Source organism: Elephas maximus, chromosome 1 (genome assembly GCF_024166365.1).
Source record: "Elephas maximus indicus isolate mEleMax1 chromosome 1, mEleMax1 primary haplotype, whole genome shotgun sequence".
In the NCBI taxonomy this organism is placed as follows: Eukaryota; Metazoa; Chordata; class Mammalia; order Proboscidea; family Elephantidae; genus Elephas; species Elephas maximus.
The window spans coordinates 82,744,877-82,751,513 of NC_064819.1; the positions used below are offsets into that span (position 1 = coordinate 82,744,877).

The window sequence follows — 6,637 nt, forward strand, 5'->3', positions numbered from 1 at the left end:
TTCCTTCAGGGGAAAACAAACAAACAATAAAACGGTTGCCTTCGAGCGGATTCCGATGTATAGTGAGAGTATAGGACACGATAGAACTGCTCCATAGTGTTTTCAAGAATCTGCTGGTGGCCTTTTGGTTGGTAGCCGAATTCTCAACTAGTGGACGACCCAAGGGCTCCATTCCTTAAAGAATGAGTTTAAACAGTGTGGAAACAGGAAAACTCTGGAGGTGTTGGTGATGGATCCCTCACCTCTAACGTGCAAAGTATGCGGTCTACCCTCCTTCCAGGCAAGTTTTTGCTAAACTTTATTTACAGTTACTTCTACTAGAATCCTAAAGTCTTGGAATGCAACTGTTACATTAAAAAAGCCATGATAATAATTATGGAAAGGCAAACAAAATTGCCAAAACCCAGGATTGAACCAGGGACCTTTAGACCTTCAGTGTAATGCTCTCCCAACTGAGCCATTTCAGCTGCCTGGGTGAGACATTTTAGTTATACATCAAAGTATTGTTTACAAGACTCCTGCGTTTATAAACACAAATCTCATTCAATATTATCTATGCACAAACCTGAAATTACATGAGGCCTGTTGCCATCCACGTTTGAAAAATGTGATCCAATTTTTGGAGACCATGGTTGGGTTAGTACAAGAGGAGTGTGAGGAATGGAAGGTAAAACAGGAAGAAGATTCTCTACTTGGTAACTTCAGGCTGTCCCACACTCCAAACACAGAAAACTAAGGAAATTCCAAATGAAATGACATCGAGCCTGTTCTTTGTCTCCTCTTTCAGTCCTTCTTTCCCTGTCTTGCTTTTCAATGGCACTGAAAAGGGGAACAGCACATCAGTGTGGTGAAGGGCTTCTTGCTTTGGAGTAGAAACCGGGAAACAGTTAGAGGCAATCCAACAAACAATGTGTTTATTTCCATATGAATGCGGAAAAAGTGTTTTCAAAAGGAAAAAGAACAGAAATGTTGGGAAATGTAAAAAGCAGATGAGTTGCACGGTTTGCTGAGCAGTTATTCTGCTTGATTATAAAAAGACTTTCATTGGAGGTTTCCAAACACCATGTTGTAGAAAATATCCCACACCACTCAAACACACCTAGTTGAATTAATATCACAAGACTATTGGCAAGTACATTTCTTACACTCTCCTACAGAATTCCAGTTTCTTGTCTTTAGAGCTTTAAATAAAGTCATAAGGTGGTCATTTAACACCACATCAGATTCCTGAGGGAGATGCAGCCAAAAGGTATGTGTGGGGGTGAGGGAGAGGGAGGGCAGAGAACGGTAAGAATAAATAGATGCATCCCAATTACTAATGTTTCCTGAAATAAACACTGGCCATTAGAAGTCAATTCCAGAGGCTTCTACTTCTTGTCAAACCGGGAACAAGGCACCAAGAAGGGACACAAAGTTTCAATCTTCTGATCCATAATCAGAGGCGTTGTCCATCACACCACTGGAGCAATACACTAAAGAATTAGTCCAAACCTGAAAGTGAAAGTGTTGTTAAGGAGCATTTGGTTTCCATTGTCAAATTTTTCACTTTGCAATCAGAAGAAAATTTAACCACATTCCAAAAAGGAATCAAATAGCAGCTGAAACCGGTGAAAATCACAATTACTTAGAATTAATAAACTGAGATTTTGAGATGATCACAAGTGATGTATTTCTTGAAGGTCACTCTCCTCTAGTCACTGATAATAATGATGCGTTTGGGTGGAGAAACGTGAGCCAAGAACTGAACTCTGAAATACAGGCATGCAGATGAGAGCATGAGGAGAGGGAGAGCTATAGGTTGGTGCATTTAGATCTTTTCTGTCTCAAAAATAAGGTGGCATTACTTGAATAAGAAAGGTCTGCAGGCTCAAACAGCAGTACCCTTTGTCGGAAATGCCTGCTTTTAATGCAAGGAAAGTATTTTATTATAATCTATTCATAACATAGGTTTGAACAACTTGATCCTCTATCAGCAAGTAGAGGAATCACCAGATATGCAGGTGGGCCAGGGTTATGGGTCCCAAATTTCCCTGGAAGAGCAGTACTGGTGTCTGAGGTGAAATTTGCTGATTTCCAAGCTATTTCAAGTGCAGAGAAGAAAGCCAAAATAGCTTGGAGAGGTGCTTGAGTCATTGAAATGCTAAACTCCCAGGTATTTTGCTGAAAAGTCTTTCCCTAACTCCCTGGCCCTTTGATCCAAAAACCAATCCAAGGCAGTTTTGTGTGACCCACTGGAAAATGGATGCCTTACATATTCCTGGGTAGGAGAGATGAGAAATACATAAATTCTTAAAGTAAAACAATTACAAATTCAGTTTTCACATAGTCTTGGATTCTTGGAATCGCTGAGGTATTTGCAGAAATAAGGAATACTCTTTTCTCATGACCAGCTTAGTCTTTCCTTCCCAGAGAGGTTGATATTTTCTTCACACCAAAACTTCTCCCTTTTGTTTGTTCCCAGATTCCCTGTACAATATTTTCTCCAGGTTTAGGTTAAAACTAATGACCTCTCTTGGGTCATGTTCTAGGTGGTATACCCTAATGTAACTTTGTTCATCAAGATAATTATCCTTTTCCCTTGGATGTGGGCAACAAACAGTGAATAAAGAAAGAGGGAAGAAAAGAAGGAGAATAAAAAGGCAGAAGAGAGAGAAACAAAATGAGAAGAGGGAGGAGTGGCTCACATGTGGTAGAGAAGTGCTTCACGAAGAAAAGCAAGCATAGAGATGCAGAAGATTAAACTCAGGTTCCCTTGCTTACCCACCATTATGGAATGTTCATGTCATCCTCAAATTCTATCTCCTTCAACTCTTTTCTCCTCTGCCTCCCAAGGCTGCACAAAAGATGCACAAGGCAATGCAGAGGGATAAGAAGGGTAGCATGAGTTTTGCTTCCAGAAAATTAGGTACGAGTGGGAAAATGAGAAACAGGGATAAAAACACAACACTTGGCAAGTAATGAAGTCCTCCAGGTCTAGCAGTATGGTCAGAAACTTTGCAGTGCTTTGCGAGGGGATGCTGTTTTGGTTCTGAAAATCTAAAGTGATACAAGGCAAAGAGAGAAAAAGGGAAATGCTCTCAGATCAGGGAAGACAACATCTTTTTCAAACAAAATCTTCTTGGCAATGAAGAGAATTCAAGGAAAGCTATTGGAAAACATTAAATATGGAACTGATTGGTCACATACAACCAAAAAAGCAAACCTGTTGTCATCAATTCCAACTCATAGAGAACCTTAAGGACAGAGTCTAAGGGCCCCATAGGGCTTCCAAGCTGTGTCCGGAGGATTGGAACTTCCATAAATGAACCTAAAAGAGGGGCTATGGGAAAAAAACACAAAAAGGGACCCAGGTAACTCAGGTGGTGGAGCATTAGACTTTTAATCTAAGGGTCCAGGGTTCAAGTCCCTGTTCAGGTGATCTTTATTTTACTCTAATTATTTCTCTTAGGTAGAAGCCCTTCATTTTACCCTAGTTACTTCTCGTAGAAGCTCTGCTTCTTCACTCCTCTCTTCCTACTCTTTCCTCTACAGGAATCTGAAGAGAACCAGAATGGAAAAAGAAATGGTAGCACTATTGCCCAGCCATAGTCTGTTTTGTCACACTCTAGGCATAGGTACAAACCTTTCAGTAATTCAGAGGAAAAAGACAGGGATGACAAAAAGTAGAGATAGCAAGGAGAAAGAAAGTCAGGATTCAGGGATATTTTGGATTTAGGGAGCTAGAAAAGATGTAATGCCTTTCACTGAGCACAGAAAGAGGTTTGTATACTTCTGCTTGTACATTGACTGAAATTTTGTTTGCATTTTCCTTTATGGAATGTTTACATGATGAATTTTCCAGCCCTAAGAGACAGCCTTGTGAAGTAGTTTTCTAAACACTGGAATACCCAAGTCTGAAACTCCACAGACTGCTGACCCGGAGATTTGGGTTTTTATGTGGTTTTTGGAGGAGAAGCTTCTGTCATTTGAATGGCAGTGGGGGTTGTGGTTGGAAATGTCAATCAAAATTTATGAGCTCTAAAAGCAATGCAAAACTAAAAGAGATCTTGAAATGAGTGAGAGAAATGGCACCTCACCTTTTGGGAAAAAACAATTTGAATGAGAGTGGATATCTTAATCAGAAACCATGGATGCCAGAATGAAGAGGCACATTTTTCAAGTGCTGAAAGAGAAGAATTCTCAATCCAGGAAAAAAGAAAAATTCTTTTGGAATCAAAGAGAAATCAAGACATTCTCAGTCAGAGGAAAGTTAAGAGAGTTTGCCACCAGAAGAACTACCCTAAAAGAATGGTTCAAGTAATTTTTCCAGAAATAAAGGACATAATAAAAGATGGAATTTTGGAATATCGGGAAGGAAGAAAGAGTATGGTAAGCAAAAATATGAGTAAACAAAATAAGCTTTTCTTCTCTCCTCTTGAGTTTCCTGTATTATGTTTGATGGTCGAAGCAAAAAGTATAACACAGTCTAATGTGATTCTAAACATACTTAGAGAAACTAGTTAAAACAATAATATTATAAATGAGAGAGGGTTGCTATGAGTCAGAATCAATTAATCAGCACACTAAAACAACAACAACAATGGAAAAAAAGGGAGGTAACGTTGCTGCACTTAACTTGAACTGGTAAAATGATGACACCCGTACACTGTGATTTATAAATGTGTGTGCGTGTATATGTACATATGTAGGTACATATACATATATATAGTTATACCACTATAGAAATCTATACAAAGAGATATACTCAGAAACTCTGTACATTAATATGGAAAACAAAATTTTGAGTAATCCATAAAAAGACAGGAAAACAGAGGAATGAAACAATTTCATTATTATTCCCTTTTATTTTCAGCATCTTTGTAAATCTAATATTTATTTGTTCTGGGAAGTTGGAAACATTGCATATAAACTTACAGATATGATGACATCGACAAATTACACATTGTACTACGTACTACCCATGAAAAGATTTTTTAAAAATTGCACGTGTTGCTTGTTGTAACATTAATATGAGATGCATCAGGACTACCTGAAGAGCAGTGTTAAATGTGTATGCACCAAATAACAGAGCTGAAAAATATGTGAAGAAAAAAACTGATTGAATTGAAAGGAGATGTAGACATATCCACATTTACACTTGGAGATTTCAACATCTGTCTCTAAATAATTGAAAAGCAATTAGCAAAAAAAATCAGCAAAGATATAGAAGAACTAAAAAACTCCATCAACCAGCAGACCTAATTAACACTTATATAACACTTCACCACACAAGAGCAGAACACATTCTTTTCAAGTCCCCATGGAACACGTACCAAGATAGAGCATATAGCCTGGGCCATCAAACTAACCCCACAAATTTAAAATAATTGAATCATACAAAATGGGTTTTCTGACCACAATGGAAACAAACTAAAAATCAGTGACAGAAACATGGAACAAATCTTCCAACTGGGAAACTAAGCAACACGTTTCTACATAATCTCTAGGTCAAAGAGGAAGTCTTGAGGATATAAAAATGAAAATATAGCATGTCAAAATTTGTGGGGCACCCTAAAGTATTACTGAGAAAGAATTTTATAGCACTAAATGCATATAGAAGAAAAGAAAAAAGCCTCATATCAATTATCTAAGCTCTCACTTGAATAACCTAAAAATAAATAAACCCAAATCAAGGAAAAGGAAGGAAACAGTAAAAATAAGAGAAGAAATAAATGACATTGAAAATAAACAAAATAGAGAAAATCAATGAAACAGTAAGTTGGGAGGCGTGGGCAAGATGGCAGAAGAGACAGACACTTCCAGCAAACCCTCTTACAATAAAGACACAAAAAACAAATGAAAGGATTATATTTACGACAAGCTAGGAGCCCTGAACATCAAAGGCAAAGTTAGAAAATGGACTGAGCGACAGGGGGAGGAAAACACAGTTCAGAAGTTGAGAGGAGTTACCAGACCTGAATTGCCAGGAGCCCTCGGGCAACATTCCCGGAAGTGGCTACGGCAGGCTGATACTAGTGTTAGGCCGCAGTCCTCAGGGAGAAGCAGCTAGCCACACAACCTACTCACACCTTAGGCAAAAGCTAAGTACTTGCACATATTTTACTGCAGTCTCCCAATCCAAGCTGGTTTCAGTGGTTGTTGATTTTCCTGGGCCTGAAATAGGCCCTATTGAGCCCCTACAGCCATTCTCCCAGCCGTGAAGAAGGAATAAATTCTCAACTGGGGTAAAAGATAATTTGCCAGCTCCACTAACAGGGGGAACTTAGGACAGAAGCAGCTCCTGTCCAGGCATAAATGGTCCACTGATTTTGTGTACCTTTCCCCCCTTCATGGACCTGTGTGGGCCTCTTTCATGAGAATAAGCCCTTGTTGGCAGGCTACAACTGTTTCAGCTATGCAGTGGAGAGGTGGGTGTTTGATGTTTGACATTGCTTTGCCTATTATAAAGGGTCCTCGCCTACTCACATCAGGGGCCTAAGGACTGGTGGTTACACGCAGGTTGCCCAGCCACCCACAACATGGGTTGAAGGATAACTAGTACCTCCCAGTCCTTACAACCAAAAACTTTGGGTGCCCATGGTCCATCTACAGAACCCATCCAACTGTACGCTCTAGGGGAGAAGGATGGCATTTCCTC

The 6,637-nt window shown here is 39.3% G+C and overlaps 1 non-coding gene across 1 annotated transcript; it reads right to left on the reverse strand.

The window, feature by feature from the left end:
- Window positions 1-394: 394 nt before the first annotated feature.
- Window positions 395-467, reverse strand: TRNAF-GAA (transfer RNA phenylalanine (anticodon GAA)). Its single transcript has one exon. It is a non-coding gene; the product is annotated as a tRNA-Phe (tRNA).
- Between the last annotated feature and the right edge of the window lie 6,170 nt (window positions 468-6,637).